General features: G+C 38.4%; 1 protein-coding gene across 14 annotated transcripts in view; it reads right to left on the reverse strand.

The window, feature by feature from the left end:
• SIPA1L1 (signal induced proliferation associated 1 like 1) overlaps positions 1 to 18605 on the reverse strand; it is a 408737-nt gene that overhangs the window by 197711 nt on the left and 192421 nt on the right. For 13 of the 14 annotated variants that reach the window (XM_050797315.1, XM_050797320.1, XM_050797322.1 and 10 more), the window contains one exon: positions 8186 to 8247. The exons of the other annotated variant lie outside the window; for it this stretch is intronic. The gene's annotated coding sequence lies outside the window, so the exon portion shown is untranslated. The remainder of the gene's footprint in view (positions 1 to 8185; positions 8248 to 18605) is intronic. 14 annotated transcript variants of the gene reach the window in all.

The raw sequence follows: 18605 nt of genomic DNA on the forward strand, positions 1-18605 counted from the left end.
AGTAAACTTAACAGAATCAGTAGCACAAGGATGAAGAGATCATGTTGTAACTTGGTAAGAATCCAAGAAGTAAATAAACAGGGATGTCACTACCATTAGAGCTGAGAATAGGTAACTGAAATAAATCTAATGAGAGCCATGCAAGAAAACCAACCCATGCACAATCCTAACATTGTGAATAAAAGAGTTCAGAACTACTGCATATGATCATACAAAATCTAAATATCCCATAAAGAAAAATAGGCAAGAAAGAAACAACTGCTACTTATTAATATTTTTTAACAAGTAAAAATTTGCCTATTGCTTCCTTCAGGTATTTAAATGCTAAAATCTCAATGTGATGCTTAAAATTAAAAACACATTACAATACCAGAGAATCAAAATTTGAGCATTTTCCAACAATACAACATTATAATTTAAAACTTGGCAATATCTGCCTAATTTAAATCAGTCTCTCAATGGAAGGTACTGCAACTGCAGAAGTGAAATCCAGCAAGCTACTGTTGTATAACCAAAAGATCTTCCAACACAGTGCTATGTTTTTGCTAACATTAACAGCTGCTAAAACACATTCTTTTAAAAATCATTTTCTTCCAGGGGTGGAGTTTCCAAAAGAATTCCAGGCTAAAATCTAAATAGACACTGTTCCAAAACTGAATGATACCACAAAATGCAGACTTCCTTTAAAACAACTTTTACACTCTTTACTTGGAAGAGAGGGCAGAGGACAAAGCTCTCATCATTTACTCTGTTTATACCACAATGGCTTCAAGACAGCAAACTGTGGGGATCATCAACTGACCAACTGGTTGAAGTGCATTACTGCTCATAGAGAAAGCTTCTGTTAAGCATAGACACTTAAAAGAAGCCCACTGGAAGTTAAGAGGGCTGTGGCATACTAAGTTATCCTGAGCATCAGAGAAGGAAACCAGCAAACAAGTGCTCGGAAGCCATCAAAATCGCACAAAGGACAACTACTTTCAGATCCAGGGAGATGACTGTTGCTTACATAAACCTTTGTAGTGTAATGATTTGAAAGCCAGACTTTTTTTTTTTGAAAGTTATTGTAAGTTGAAGGATGAGAGAATGTTAGTGGAATAATCAGAGACCTTAGCACAGAATTCCTTAAATTTTACAATGTAGCATTGTTAAGTTACCGGAAGTTGCCATAGGATGGCGAAGCAACAGCCAGAAGAGGAGGGACATCATATACGATGTAGCAGGGGACAGATATACTATGTTAAAAACCATTTTTAAAAATCTAGGAGGAAGCCTGTAATCCCAGCACTTTGGGAGGCCGAGACGGGCAGATCATGAGGTCAGGAGATCGAGACCATCCTGGCTAACACGGTGAAACCCCATCTCTACTAAAAAAAAAAAAAATACAAAAAACTAGCCAGGCGAGGTGGCGGGCGCCTGTAGTCCCAGCTACTCGGGAGGCTGAGGCAGGAGAATGGCGTGAACCCGGGAGGCGGAGCTTGCAGTGAGCTGAGATCCGGCCACTGCACTCCAGCCTGGGCGACAGAGCAAGACTCCGTCTCAAAAAAAAAAAAAAATCTAGGAGGGACCGGGTATGGTGGCCCATGCCTGTAATCCCAGCATTTTGTGAGGCTGAGATGGGCAGGTCATTTGAGGCCAGGAGTTCGAAAACAGCCTGGTCAACATGATGAAATCCCTTGTCTACTAAAAATACATAAAAAAAAAAAAAAAAAAAAAAAAAATTAGCTGGGTGTGGTGGTGCATGCCTGTCATCCCAGTTACTCGGGAGGCTGAGGCAGGAGAACTGCTTGAACCTGGGAGGTGGAGGTTGCAGTGAGCTGAGACTGTGCCACTACACACCAGCCTGGGTGACAGAACGAGACTGTCTCAAAAGAAAAGAAAAAGAAGAAAACACACAACAAAACAAAACCTAGGAGGGATTCTGAGATTCAGTTATCCCTTCATAATAACTACATGCAGCTTCTGATGACTTAACTTTCTTATCTTTCCATCAGAGGAGCAGAAGTCATTTCTTTTAAAAGTATGTTATCATTCTACTCTTTCTATATAGCAGCTCATTTTATATTATCCCTTCACTTAAGAATCAAGAGGAAAATTCATGCTTACATAGAGAAACATGCCCGGCATAAGAAAAACCTTCCTAAAAAAATCAGTGGAAACAGAAGTTAACCAGAATAGGGCAGTTACTCCTTCAAGAGGTGCTTCGCTTTCTTTCATCTTATAATAAAATGAACACAGCTAATAAATACTTCCAGTTTAGAAGACATTAAGTCTAACACACACCATACACAGGTATTTAAGAGTTTCTGGCTGCCATCATCTCCAGCCAGTCCCTTATTAATCACTGGCATTGGGTCCCCCTACCCATTCTCAATGGTGTGCTCTGTGTTCTATGAGAAGCTATTATTAGCCGATGTTAGTAATGGCCACTTCTGGATGGTAAAATGATAGATGGTTTTCATTTTTGTCTTTATGTTTATCTGCATTTTCTACTTGTTTTACTAGTATGTATTATTTTTGTAACAGTTATTTTTAATATTTGTTGAGAACAGCGTATTAAATGAGATTTTCCTTGATGCTTTGAACAAATACAACTGAATGTTATTCCAAGTGATCGTCACAATACTACTAAAGGATCAAATTACAGTAACAATGAATGCTGGATCTTGGCCTAAATCTTTATGATCAACAGACTCTATACACATGCAGAACAGACGAATGCACATTGGCTTCTCCATCTTTAAATTGAGACCACTGCACAGTTATACAATGGGGATACCATCAAATTTAGGGAAGGAGCCAAATATTCGGATAGAAATAGTGACAGATGGTCTCTCTGCACACACTGTTTAGAAAAGCTTTCCATTTTACAAAGGGGACAGCTAACTCCATAGGCCAGACTAATTTTATTCAATTGGTTTGAGAAGGAAATTTTTTTAAAAAATGAGGGTGGGAAGCTTTCATCAGGGATTACCATTCATTCACAAAATTAGGAAAGCATCTGTTACTAGATAGAATAAGATATAATCATGCATAAAACTCCTTTAGATATTTTCCTACCCATTAAGAACTCTAGAAGTCTTGATTGAGGTCTTACAGCACTGCACCCACAAACAAAAGATATTTGCTGCCATGATACCAGAGTTAATCTAGAAGTCATAAAGTATTGTTAAATTCCCACTAAGGTCAACCTTTCATGTCCCTCCATTTACATATCGGCTAATGACCCAATTATTTATACAAATGCAAACCAAGGGTAATGAGGTTGGGTGATTTGTTTTTGGTACTAAGGCATGATCTCTTGGCTTGCAACCAAAAGAGATTAAGTGAAAGGTTAACTGGGTACTAAGCAAGTTCTGGGACAAACAGGATCACAGTTCTTAGTGAACTAGTACTCTTTTCTTATTTTTATTTTTGTAGAGATGGGGTCTCACTATATTGCCCAGGCTGGTCTCAAACTCCTGGCCTCCAAGCAATCCTCCCACCTTGGCCTCTCAAAGTACTGGGATTACAGGCATAAGTCACAGCACTCAGCCAAACTAGCACTCTTTGTAAATACAGCCTAAATCCCTAACATGAAGGTTTTTGGAATTTATATTAGGGAAAAGATATTCACCTACCCACCTAATGAGGAATTTTATCAAGGGTACTGACTGATGAAATATTTTACCAGTCAGTTTTTTAGAAACTCACTCTAAAGTCTTTCAATTTAACTCAGCATACGTTCTAACAATTTTATAATTTGAATATGTGATTTTTGACAACTCCAAAATGAAAGTGGCAAGGTCTGACAAACAGCAATGCCCTATACTAACAAAGACAACCTGAATCACAAGCATGTGCACATACAACCACAGACACAAAATGGCAGTTATGCCTTCACAACACAAAATTACACAGTGAGCTGTGGCTTTCTTCTACTTACTGCCAAAGACGCATTCCTCTGAGATGCCTGCTCACATATATTCCAACATGAAAATAAGGGTTTATTCACATATTAAAAAGCCAACTCACTTTACAAGTTGAAAATCTGGCCCTTTTTTGCTGCTGAATGAATACATTTGCTTGTCCTTTTTCTCTTTAGAGCAGACACAGTGCTGGGAGAGAAGTGCTGGTAAAGATTCCTAATAAACTATCAGAAAAAAATGAAAAAGGGTAGTTTATCTAGGAAAAGTCTGCATTTTACATCTATTCCTAAGTGACTTATAAATGCCTGCAACTTTAGAATATAATTATTTTAAAGTTTTGTTATAAATAAATTGAGACAATGCAAGAAAACTTTTGATTTCTTAAAAATAAATTGAAACACTGTCAGCTTACTACTTAGCAAACACACACAAAAAAATGACTTTCACCCACTTCATTGCCAGGTACCCTAACAGGTCTCAATAAGTCTACTGACCCAACATTTTGAGAAAGGGAAGAGAGGAATATCAAATTTCCATTCTAAATACTGAGATACTGATTGTGAGACTAGTTAGGAGGAAGCAAAACAGATACAATATACATTTCCAGGATTTCCCCTGCCTCCACCGCCCTGTAGAGGTTAAGCAGAGGCTGCAGATGGCAAGACAGGTCTGAAAGGTCTGGGTGGAGAAATAAACCGGAGCTGGAAGACAGGCCACACTTCCTACCTTCTCACAAAGGAAAATAGTATGGGAAGCATGGAGGAATCTTCTAAAACTGACCCATGAGATCTGAACTGCTTACAAATGTCAAATATTCCACTGCTTTTCATTCTATCCAGGGAAAACATTTACTTTCATGAATGTATATGTACCCTCTATAATACTTTTAAAGACCAAGTATCCTTTTCTAATTCTCTCAATCACAGAAGAGTAAAAAACGTTTAGTAGCATTTCGGATAATTTGTGCCAATTTAGATGATTCATGTAGTATTGCTTTTCCAGACTAAATGGTCTATGGCCAGTGCTTTCAAGTCAACAAGGGTGCGGAGAGCAAGACCTAATTACAGATCTGAGTCAGTGTCTAGAAGCTCCCTCAGCCCAGGGGGCCATTCCCCACAAAGGCAGCATTTCATCTGGCAGTATAAAAACAAGCCAAGTTTTTGTACTGCTTTTCACATTTAAGCAAGTCCTTTTGTATGCCTTTAATATATATACAAGTCCTTTCATATATAAGAAAGAAGAAGGCTCCATTCCACAAGAAACAAACAAAAAAGAGTAATATCAGTTCACTGAATTGATTTTTCAAAGAAAATTTTCAATAGGCTTTTCCCCTTAAAACCCAACTATAGCACTCAGGTTTTTTTTAAAAAAGAAAATGCACACAAAACATTATACAACAAAAAATGCATTCACAAAGTATAAGATCTTCAAACAGTTTCAACAAAAGATGTTGTTTTCCTTCCTGTAACATGGATATAATATGTATAAAGGGGAAAAAAATCTTTTGAGTTCACTTTTTTCCAACTGTTAAACATTTCAGTAAAAATGGCACACAGAAAAAATTTTTTATCATATTGTTGTAAATTTTTCTCTGATACTTTATCAGTAATTAGGTTCCCAAGTTGAAAGGATTAATGATTTTTGAATGGAACTGACTCAGTTTCATAGAGGCAACATTGTAAACAAGAGCAAAGGGTAATATGACTCCCCCAATAGTAAGGGAATTCGTTTTTTGAATGCAAAAGTTAAATGACTTAGGATTCATTTCAGGCCAGGCATGGTGGCTCATCTTTGTAATTCTAGCACTCTTGCAGGCTGAGGCGGACGAAAAATTACCCAAACTTGGTGGTTCATCACACCTGTATTCCCAGCTAACTGGGAGGCTGAGGTGGGAGGATCACTTGAGCCAGGGAGGTGGAGGCTGCAATGAACTGAGATTGCACCACTGTACTCCTGCCTGGGCAACAGAGTGAGACCCTGTCTCAAAAAACAAAACAACTATAACAAAAGCAAAAGCAAACAAAAAAAAGATACATTTCACACAAGAACAAGATACAAAATGATCCCTAAGACCCAAAATTGGGTCACAAAGGACATAAGGGCACAACAAAGATTTCCAAGGAGGCTCCCAGATGACTGAGGGACAGTACTATTTCAGGGTGGAACCTGACAGCCAGTTCTTAGGAGTAGATCCCTCTTCCATACTACCGCTGCTAGTACAAAGTAACATAGTGACAAACTGACAAATTTAGGAAAAAAAAAAGAAAAGAAAAAAAAAAAGAAGAAGTAAATTTTGTAGGCATAATGGAGAATTCTCACAATGCAGAAAAATGATGCCAGAAGCAGCATTTGGACTACAGAATGAATAGAGCTATTTAAATGAAACAGCAACCAACACACTCTGAAAAGCTCAGTTGATCTGTAAGTATCCTGCACATTCCACACCTGCACAGGAGTGTAGAAGTAGCTACAGAGAGTGAACTCAATGGCAGGCCAATTACCAGAGAAAAGTGCTTTGTATTAGTAGATAAGACAGAAAGCTATCAGCATGTTGGTTCAAACTCATCAACCATTCAAAATCTAAAACATTCTATCACAGATCACTAGGATATCTAATAATAGATCTTTTCACAAGTGCCTAAGAACAGATTTATAGCCTCTCTCAGTGATTCTCAATTTATTCTAAACTCCCTTATGATTTTGAGTAATAAATGCACATGGCATCTACATTTACAAAGTTACTACATTACAAAGTAATGTAGTTTGTAATGCAATGTAGTTTGTAATGTAGTTACAAAAGTAACTACATTACAAAGTTAAAGAGCATCCAAAAACCATATAGTACATATGTGGGAAGAGCACAAACAAATGCATGGGAATAATAAAGACCAAAACCAGGATATGGGTTTCTTGGGGATAGAGAAAGGGAAGTGCTGTTAGGGAGAAATATCCTGGGTTTTTAAATGTTCAATGGAATTGGTAAACATTCAATTTCTCTATAGAGGTGTTGAGGAGAGGTAACATGGATTTTGTTTTTCTGCTAATCAAAAAGGGAGTAAGGATATTTGTGTGATGCCTTATATGCTTTTCATATTTGAAATATTCCTACTAATTTTTCAAGAACGAAAACAAATAAGGAATTAGAAGGGTATAGGACTGTCCTAAGAAAACACAAAGAACAAGTCTGCACTGCCAAATATGCACCTACCTATACAAATGGATGATTTTGCCGGTATCCAAGACCCTTTTTAGCATTCACAGCCCAAGGTGGTTGATTAGGAGGCAAAACCTTCTGGGGGAGTGGGGGGTGGGGAAGAATCTGAAAGTGATATATTTTATTCTCATGTCTTTGAATACTAAATCACTACCTGCTAACTGTTAAGAGTGAAGAGTATGCCAGTCAACACCAACACACTCTGCCAGTTTAATTTAATGGTATTATTTTGCCTTGCTTTGCAATTACTCCCACATTTCCCTAGGGAGAAACTAATGGATTACTAAAAATAAAATGGAGATTAAGTGAATCACTTAGGCTGTTTTGGCTCCTAACTCAAACTGGCTTAAATAAAAAGGAAATGTATTGGCTCAAATGCTTGGACATCAGAGAAAGGGCAAGCTTCAGGGCTGGTTTCCTTGTGATTCTGGACTCTCCTCCACCCTGTGTGGCTTCTCACTCAGTCCGGAAGCCAGAATGCTGCAGCTACACCAGACCTCACACCAGCATACAACAACATCCAGAAGAAAGAGGCAGCTCTGTCCTAACCATGAGAAGCCTTCTGCCAGAAGCTCCAGGCAAACCCACATTGGAGCCACGCTGGGTAGAACAGGATTACAGGACCATCTCTGAAACTATCCCCCTGGCCAGGTGACACTCAGCACTCACTGAGGTAGCCAGAGTTCATGAGTCAGTCATGGACAAGGCAGAAATGAGACTGCTCCTAATCAGGGCGAGCTGCAGTCAGTTCTTCAACCCCGTAACATGAGGAATAGATGGGATGCATAATATGGATCCAACCCTAATGTTCACTAAGTACTATTTACAGGGAATGGACTGAGCAATACTGTATCAGAATACGAAACAAATCACTATTACACTGTATTTGTACATAAAGCTATAGATTCAAAAAGCAGATAACAAATGAATTCATCTCTTTAAGAAAAGCAGATTTTTAAAAATTTTGTTTCTATATTTTCATTTCTCTAATTAGAAATTTAAACACAGAAAATCAACACTTTGTAAAGCAGGTAGGTCATAGGAAGTACAGCGTAGTACTTACTATATTCTTGTGCCATGGCTACTGAAATTTAGACAACAGCATCCACACCAATAAGGTATAATCTGAAATAAAATTAGAAAAAAAAAAACTGTTTAAGTGCACAACAAATTTCACTAAAATAACAATAGCTGCATAATTTTCACAAGTCTTTGTTCTAGAAGAGACAAAACAGCCTTTCTAAGGTAAACAGTTGCTTTTAAGTTAGACATTGGAGAAAAATGTCTGTAGTATTATAATATTTCTAAATATTTTTAAGGTCACACGCATCTTTGTAGAGCTGACCATAACCAACCAAAACAAACAAAATACCTTTTTATCAAGTACTATTGACCTGGACTGCTATTTATAAAGCTGAAACAAAAAGGGGGAAAAATAGAATTGTTATTTTTCTTTTTTTGAGATGGAGTATCGTTCTGTCACCCAGGCTAGAGTGCAGTGGCATAATCTTGGCTCACTACAACCTCTGCCTCCCAGGTTCAAGCAATTCTCCTGCTCAGCCTCTCGAGTAGCTGGAACTAGAGGTGCGTACCATCATGCCCAGCTAATTTTTGTATTTTTAGTAGAGACAGGGTTTCACCATATTGCCCAGGCAGGTCTCCAACCCCTGACCTCAGGTAATCCACCTGCCTCGGCCTCCCAAAGTGCTGGGATTAAAGACGTGAGACACTGTGCCCGGCTGAAAAACAGAGTTATTAAACAGACCTCAAAAATCACGTAGTCTACTCACTACAAGACACAACTAACCCGTTCAATCCAATGCAATTTAAAGCTAGATAAATCAGCTTCGATTTCTAAATTCCTTAACTTGAAGATCTGAGGAGACAGTTCTCAGGATAAAAAATTGCAAAAATATGATTCCAATATTTGACACTGCATCATCTTACTTAGTAAAAATCTATGAATATTCAGCACACCATGGAGTGCTGAACAAACACACCCACATAACCTGAGATTCTTAAGACCCTGAAATTGCTTTTAATATTCAAAAGGGAAAGAAAATAGCCAGTACAATGGCTAACGCCTGTAATCCCAGCTACTCTGGGGGCTCAGGCATGAAAATCGCTTGAACCTGGGAGGCAGAGGTTGCAGTGAGCTTGTGCAACCCAGAGGTTGCACTGAGATTGTGCTGCTGCACTCCTCCAGCCTGGGTGATAGCGTGAGGCTCAGTCTCAAAAAAAAGGGAAAGATAAGAACTCTGTCCTTATCCAAACCTCAGGCCACATAACTATATAACAAACCACACCTTCAATTAAGAGGGACTGAAAAACATAAAAGTCTAACTAAGCTTTAAGACAATGAGGCTTCCAGGTAGTATTATGACAAGGCTGAGGATCACTGTCCATGTATCCAACAAATACAGTGCCTAACATCACTTGCCTTAGTGTGTGTGAGATTCAGCCATGTTGCTGTATTCACTATAGTTAATAAGCTTTTCAAAAAAATTTTTTAAAGCATTAAAAGAAGAAAAGTGGAAGCCTCAAAACAGAAGGAAATATTTGCAATACATATATCTACCAAAGGACTCCTTACAAATTAATATAAAGAACTCCTTACAAATTAATAACAGGGCTGTGCACAGAAGCTCGTATCTGTAATCCCAGCACTTTGGGAGGCTGAGGCAGGAGGATCGCTCGAGCCCAGGAGTTTCAGAACAGCCTGGGCAACATAGCAAGACTCTGTCACTATAAAAAAAATTAAAAAATAAAAAAAAATTCAACATCTTCCTCAGTTTAAAAAATAAAAATAAATAAAAATAAATAATTAGCCGGCACGGTGGCGCGCACCTATAGTCCCAGCTATTTGGGAGGCTTAAGCAGGTGGATCACTTGACCCCAGGAGTCCGAGGGTGCAGTGAGCTCTAATTGCATCACCACATCCCAGCCAGAGCAAGACTCTGTCTCTGGGGGGAGAAAACAAAGAAGAAAAAGACAAGCCACCCAAACAGAATATAAAAATGGCTAATAAGCATATTAAAAGGTGTTCAACTTCATGCATCACCATGGAAATACAAATTAAAACTACAATGAAATAAAATTACATAATGATGAAAATGATTGAAATGTTAAAATCTGACAACACCAAGCCTTAGGATGTGCAGCAATTCAACTCTCACACAATGCTGATGGGAATATAAACTGTAAAGCTGTTTGGCAGTATCCAATAAAGCAGAATATAAATATACCCTGCAACCCAGCAATTCCATGCCTAGGTAAATGCCTCCTGGGAATGTCCACACATAGATCCCACACAATAATTTTCCCTTAACTGTTAGTCGTAATAGCCGAAACCTAGTAACAAATTGTGGAATATTCATACAATGGAATACTATAGCACAGGAATCAGGACTTTTTTTTTTTTTTTTTTTTTTTTTTTTTTTTTTTTTTTTTTTTAACCTGTAAAGGGCCAAATAGTAAATATTTCAGGCTTTGCAGGCCATAAAGTCTCTGTCCCTATCACATCTGCTCAAACCTGCCTTTGGAGTACAAAAGCAGCCATAGACAATATGGGCTTGGCTGTGTTCCAATAAAACTTTATTTACAAAAACAGCCAGTCCACCAGCCTTAGTTTTGCCTGCTACACAGCAATGAATATAAATGAACCATAACTAATACTAGAACACTAATAAATCTCACAAACATAACGTTGAGACAAAGAAGCCAGACACATGAAAGAATATACTGTATGATTCTGTTTTATAAAGTTCAGTAATAGGTAAGACTATGTAAGTCAGAATAATAGTTTCCACTGAGTGTAGGATGTCGGGGAAAATAGAGACTGGGAGAAGGAAAAGGGGGGAAATTTGGTGGGCTAATAATATTAGATTCCCTGATTTGAGTGGTAGTTTCACAACTATGTTCAATTTGGAAAAATTTATTAAGGTATAAATTTATAATGTACTTGTCTTCAATCTGAATAAAAAAAGTAAAATATTTCAGTAATTATTATAAATAAAGAATACGGGACACATTATTAAGTGGATGCTTTCTCATAGCGTGCTATACCCGGATTCAAACACTGACGCAATGCAAGCCTTGTGCCCTCACAAAGCAAGTTCCTGAAGCTCTCCCTTCACATCTACAGTGTGATGTCTGCATTGCAACTAAACTCCTCTTCCAAGTTTCATGCAGGACTTGAGAACAAGCTATGATTAGATAGCATACACAGGAGTGGCAGGAGGTAAACGCAATACAGAGGGAGGAAGGAAAGTAACAGATGGGTGAAGAGACTGGTAGAAATGAGGCCCTACATTTTAACACAATCTGCTAAGTAAGCAATACACAATTTAAAAAGTAACAAACAGCTTAGAAACACAATTTGGAAGGCCACTGAACTTGCCTTTTGGACATTAAAAATAATGACAATTTAAAAGCTTACTAAAGCTCTTAAAAAAGGGATTTATTTCTGGTACAACAATTTCTTCCAAACTAACAGATTAAATAGGCAGGAAGTTTCAACTTTTCAAGTGAAGTAGCAAATGTGCCAATGATACAGTCTTGACTTTCTAAGCCTACATGTTTTCACATTATAAGGATTTACGTTCTATTGTATGGGCTTATGTCATTAGTGAAATGAAGAGAGAAGAAATAAAGAAAAGAAGGTGAAAATAATTGAAATCTAGTCACTATAGGCCGGGCGCAGTGGCTCATGCCTGTAATCCCAGCACTTTGGCAGACCGAGGCAGGCAAATCATGAGGTCAGGAGATCGAGACCATACTGGCTGACACGGTGAAACCCCGTCTCTACTAAAAATACAAAAAAATTAGCCGGGCGTGGTGGCAGGCACCTGTAGTCCCAGCTACTCAAGAGGCTGAGGCAGGAGAATGGCGTGAACCCAGGAGGTAGCGCTTGCAGTGAGCCAAGATCGCACCACTGCACTCCAGCCTGGGTGACGGAGTGAGACACCATATCAAAAAAAAAAAAAAAAAAAAGTCAGCTGGGCTACATGGCGAAACCCCATCTCTAGAAAAAATACAAAAATTAGCCAGGAGTGGTGATGTGAGCCTGTAGTCCCAGCTACTCAGGAGGCTGAGAGAGGATCACTTGAGCCCGGGAGGTTGAGCTGCAGTGAGCCATGATCATGCCACTTCACTCCAGACTGGGTGACAGAGCAAGATTATTAAATGTAGGGAGAGTAAAAGGCAAGTGAAAAGAAAATAAGGAAAGGAAGTCTTCCCATAGAAGTAAGAATGGAAATAAGTTTTGAATGATTACAGATAGGTGAGGTTAGGAGAAGAGAAGTATCATTCCAGGCAGAGAAAGAGAATGCATGCATGGAGACATGAATGAGTCAGTCATATCCGAGGTATAATGAGAAATCTGAGAAAACCAGAATGTGATGTACAAGGATAAGCTAAAACTGAGATGTGGCCAGGTGTGGTTGAACATGCTTATAATCCCAGCACTTTGGAAGGCCAAGGCAGGACGATACTTGAGCCTAGGAGTTTGAGACCAGCCTCGGCAACATAGTGAGACCTCATCTCTATTTAAAAATAAACAAATAAATAAAACAGATGATGAAGGGACTTGTCAACCACAATGAAGTTTGAATTTTATCTTATAAGCATTATGGAACCATTAGAGTGGGAATTGGGGAATGAGAATGGAATACAAGGCATAGAGGGGGAAGTGGCATGTCTCAAAATATATCTTTTTACATAGTTTTGACATTTAGAATCATGGTAATGTTTGACAAAATTAAAAAAGCAAACACTTAACATTAACCAGTATATAAGGGTTAATGAAAGTGAAACATCAACAGTAACAACTAAACTGCATTAGGAATACATAACATAACCACATGACTACCCTGAAGGAAATGCAGAAGAACTAACCACTGTGGAAACCAGTATCTTGACTATAATAGACACTGAAGCTAGAGACAAAACAAATACAGAAAGGAGAAAGGCTAGAATGAATTCCACGGTATTAGATTTGAATCAGCAGTATCACTATAAAATCATGGTTTTTAACATGTGTTTCAATAGACAGACAAGAACAGATAAATGTAGATATGTGTATGCATACATATATTCATTTCCTAGCTCTGTTCTCTTAGAGAGCCTAAGGATAATTACATCTTAATAGCACAATTAGCACCCAGACGGTGGTTTCTAAACACCATCCTTCAATAGAAAGAACCAGGACTACTTGGAGAGATGTCTGGCTGCAAAACTGGGACAGGGAAAATACTAGGTGAGCCTGAAATATCCTCTGGTGCCAAAATGTAAGGAAGTGCTCAAAAAAGCTGGAGACTTCTTAAAAGGAAAGTGGAACCAAACTGAAGAGGCCACATCTTGAACAATTTAAAGGATTATAACCCATAGGATAAAACAAACATCCACAAGTCCATAGTGATAAAAAATAAATAACTGGATGTGTAAGTACATGGAAGAGAAGGCCAAACTCTTTCTTATAGGAAAATTTTAATGAATACATGCAAAGAGGATAATGGAAGCAGAAAAATCACCATTTGACAAACACCACAGATAAAAGGAAATAAGGAAACATAATTAAATGCAATGTTTGATCCTGGATTGGACCACAGTCCAAACAAAATACATTATTGGAACAGCTGACAGAAAACAAATACAGTGTAGAGATTAGTTAATAGTTTTCTATCAAGGTTAATTACCTGATTTAGATAATTTTACTATAGTTTTATAAGATAGTAAGATTTGGGAAACATGGGCGAAGGGTAGATGGAAGCTGTTTGACATATCTAACTTTTTTTAAAAATTCCGAGATTATGTCAAAATAAAAAGCAAAAAAAGGAAAATATGGATAGACAAGAGATTCTGAGTCATAACCTTCATCTAAAATCTAGTTTCAGGCCTTTTTCTCTCTATGCCAAATATTAAAGCTGACCAAGTGTGATATCTAAAAAAAACCCATATGTGCATATATGTATAAATGAGAAGTTTGAAAATATGAGCAAATAAGAGACTGTAAATAACCAAACAGAATGGAAAGAGAACCAAACCGCAGAGAAATTTAAAATGTGATAACTAAACTTTTAAAAAATTCATTAGGTGGATAAATTATAGAATGGACACAGATGAACAGTGAATCAGTGAACTGAAAGACTGACCTTGAAAAATTACCCAGAATGTTTCACAAATAAAAAAAATGCAAACCTTAAAAGAGAGATTAAGGCCTGGTGCAATGGCTCACACCTGTAATTGCAGCACTTTGGGAGGCCAAGGCAAGTGGATCACCTAGCCTGGCCAATGTGGTGAAATCTCGTCCCAACTAAAAATACAAAAATTAGCTGGGCATGGTGGCAGAGCCTGTAATCCCAACTACTCGGGAGGCTGAGGCAGGAGAATCGCTTGAACCTGAGAGGCAGAGGTTGCAGTGAGCCGAGATTGTGTCACTGCACTCCAGCCTGGGCAACAAAGGGAGACTCCATCTCAAAAAAAAAAGAAAGAAAAGAGAGAGAGATTAAAAAGCTTAGATGATAGAGTGAATAGACCTAAAATCTGCCTAAAAAGAGTGCAACTTGAGCATTCCAAATCGGAAAATCTGAAATCCGAAACGGTTCAAAACTTGAAACTTTCTGAGTGCTGCCATGATGCTCAAAGGAAATGCTCACTGGAGCTCAGATTTTCACATTTTCAGATATGGATGCCCAACTAGAAAGTATACTACAAATATTCCAAAATCTGAAAAAACCTAAAATCCAAAACACTTCCGGTTCCAAGCATTTCAGATCAGGGATACTCATACTGTACTAGAAGAAGATAATGGAGAGAGTCTCTGGTATAAATGACACCAATCCTTGAATCCAGAAAGGCCAGCAAATAAGAAGCAAGTGAAAAATCAATACCAAGAGACATAAAAGTAAAACTACCGACCACTAAAAAAAAAGCAGTCTTAAAAGCAGCAGAGAAAAGAAAATCACCTACAAATGTACACCAATTAAGATGATGGCTGATTTCTCAAAAGCAACAATGGAAGCCACAAGAGAGAGAACTATTATTTTCAATAAACTAAGAGAAAGAACTATCAACCCAGAATTATATAGCTAGAGATAATTTCTTCTAGAACAATAAACATTTTCAGGCAAACAAAACCAAGATTTTACCATCAATAAACACACACTAAATTATATGACTTTTGCACAGCAGGAAAATGATCCCAGATGACAGACTTAAAAAGGTGAATCGTGATACCACACAAAAGATGACAACCAAATAAAGGGTTAACAGTCAGATGAAAGATGACTGACCCCATTCATCATGATAAATAAACCACAATGTGGTACCACTACATACCCATTGGAATGGCTGAAATTAAAACCATGTCACTAAGAATGCAGAGTAAATGGGACTCTCTTACACCTTGGGTAGCAGTGTTAACTGATACAGCTCCTTTGGAAAACTCGCAGCATCTATTGAAGTTGGACACAGGAATATGCTGTAATTTACCAATTTCACACCTAGGTAGACATCCAGCATAAATGAACACGTATTTGTAGCAAAAGACACTAATGGGGTTCAGCACATGCTACTTCAAAATACGGCATCTTAGCATTTGAGAAAACCACAGAAGCAACCTTCTCCTGTCCTTCTATGAAGTAGGCCATAAAAGAATTCTCTAGCCTTCCTCTGAAGTAGGTTATAAGACCTTCATTCCAAAGATACCCTCCCTATACCTACAGGAAAGGAATGCCCTTATCTCTGAAGACACAGGGGCATGGAGCAGCTGAACAAATAGGCCTAGTTTATTACCACTGCCTCATACTCCCTTTGCCCAATCATACTTCTGCACAACTGTCCACTCATCATCAAATTTAGTATAAAAATACAGAAGTGTCACTTTTTCTTTGGGTCTTAATTCCTGAAGACTCCTGTGTCACATAAAACTTATACTAATAAATTCGTATGCTTCTCTTTTGTTAATCTGTCTTTTGTGATAGGATGTCAGCCATGTATCTAGCCATTGGAAAGAAAAAGAAATCTTTCTTCCCTACAACATAAACAAGGATGTTCATAGCAGTGCAATTCCTAATAGCCCAAAACTGAAAACAACTGCAGTGTACATCCACAGCAGAAAGAAAAGATAGGCTGGGCACAGTGGCTCACACCTGTAATCCCAGCACTTTGGGAGGCTGAGGCAGGCAGACTGCATGAGTCCAGGAGTTCGAGACCAGACTGGGCAACACAGCGAAACCCCGTCCATACAAAAAAATTTAAAAAGTAGCAAAACATGGTGATGCATTCCTGTAGTCCCAGCTACTCGGGGGGGCTGAGGTGGGAGGATCACCTGAGCCTGGGAGATGGAGGCTGCACTGAGCTGAGATCACACCACTGCACTCCAGCCTGGGTGACAGAATATATAAATAAGTAATAGTAAAATAAGTAATAGTATAGATATTTATACAAAATATAAAATAAGTAATAGTAAAGAAAGAAAAATAATTGAGGAATTCCATATAACAGAATACTGTAACAATGAAAGTAATGAAATATTGCTACCTGTAACATGAATTATCATGAATATAATGCTGAAAGAAAAAAGCCATATACAAAAGTATATACTACCTAATTCCATTTACAGAAAGTTCAACACCAGGCAAAACTAATCACTGCTATAACTCACAGGAGTCCCATCAGGAGCTTCTAGAGTGACACTTCATTTTCTTGATCTCGGGACTGGTTTCATAGATGAGTCCAATTTTTGAAATTCATTGACCTATCCACTTATAATCTGTGCTCTGTGTGTATATCATACTTCAAAATAACATTTATTTAAAATTAAATAAGCAAAAACACTAGCAAGAATATCACAGAAAGGAATACTGTATTCTCATGGCATCCTATCAGTGACAAACAATTTTGATTTGTATTCTTACCAATGATGTTCACTTTGATGAACTGATTAAGGTGGTATCTGCCAGGCTTCCACCACTGTAATTTATTCTTTCTCCCTTTGTAATTAGTAAGTATTTCATAGGGAGGTAATCTGAAACTATGTAAATATCTGGTACCTCATCAAGCTTTCAATTAACGCATTTCATTATTTTTAAAAAAAAATATGTTTTTTAATTTTTTTGAGACAAGGTCTTGCTCTGTCACCCAGACTTGAGTGCAGTGGTGCAACCACAGTTCACTGCAGCCTCAATCTCCTGGGCTCAAGCAATCCTCCCGTCCTCAGCCGCTAAGACTATAGGTGTGTGCTGCTACCACACCCAGCTAATCATTTATTCATTCTTACATTTATGTTATTCATTAATTTATTCAGTAGGTTATAATCCATTACTATTATTGTTTACTATAATTAATCACTACTACAATCAGTCAATCAATCAATCAATCAATCTTTTTTTTCCATAAGAGACTAGGTCTCGCTCTGTCACCCAGGCTGGAGTGCAGTGGTATGATCATAACTCACTCAAACTCCTGGCCTCAAGCAATAATCCTGCCTCAGTCTCCTGAGTAGCTAGGACTACAGCTGTGTGACACCATGTCTGGCTACTTTTTTTTTTTTTTAATTTATTTGTTTAGAGGTAGGGTTTTGCTATGTTGCCCAGGCTGGTCTCAAACTCCTAGCCTAAAACAATTTTCCAGCCTTAGCCTCCCAAGTAGCTGGGATTACAAGCGTGAGATGCTGTATCTGGCAATCATTTCCTCATTTTCTGAAACCACATGTTTTGGTCTCATTTCTTCAAGGAGTACTGGTTCCTTTTATTAGAGAATTTAGAAATCAAGATTCAGGCCGGCTGCGGTGGCTCCCGCCTGTGATCCCAACACTTTGGAAGGCCGAGGCGGGCAGATCACAAGGTCAAGAGATCGAGACCATCCTGGCCAACATGGTGAAACCCCATCTCTACTAAAAATACAAAAAGTATCCGGGTGTGGTGGCGGGCACCTGTAGTCCCAGCTACTCAGGAGGCTGAGGCAGGAAAATGACATGAACCCAGGAGGTGGAGCTTGCAGTGAGCCGCGATTACACCATTGCACTCCAGCCTGGGTGACAGAGCGAGACTCCGTCTCAAAAAAAAAAAAAAAAATCAAGATTCGGGTGCCAGATATGTTCATTGTGATTGGGGGATATTTCCAGGCACTGTCAATGGGCAGTGCTAGGGAATAGTAATGCATATGTGTTATACATCTACACAGATATCTACATCCATAGGATTTTATTAGGAGGGTTTTTGTTTTTGTTTGAGGCAGGGTCTCACTCTGTTGCCCAGGCTGAAGTGCAGTGGTGCAATCACAGCTCACTACTGCAGCATCAACCTCCTGGGCTCAAGTGATCCTCCCACCACAGCCTCCCAAGTAGCTGGGACTACAGGCACGTGCCACCACAACCGGGTAATATTTCTAGTTTTTTGTAGGGATGGGGTGATATGGTTTGACTGTGTCCCCACCAAAATCTCAACTTGAATTGTATCTCCCAGAATTCCACGTGTTGAGGG

This window comes from Macaca thibetana, chromosome 7 (assembly GCF_024542745.1).
Source record: "Macaca thibetana thibetana isolate TM-01 chromosome 7, ASM2454274v1, whole genome shotgun sequence".
NCBI lineage: Eukaryota > Metazoa > Chordata > Mammalia > Primates > Cercopithecidae > Macaca > Macaca thibetana.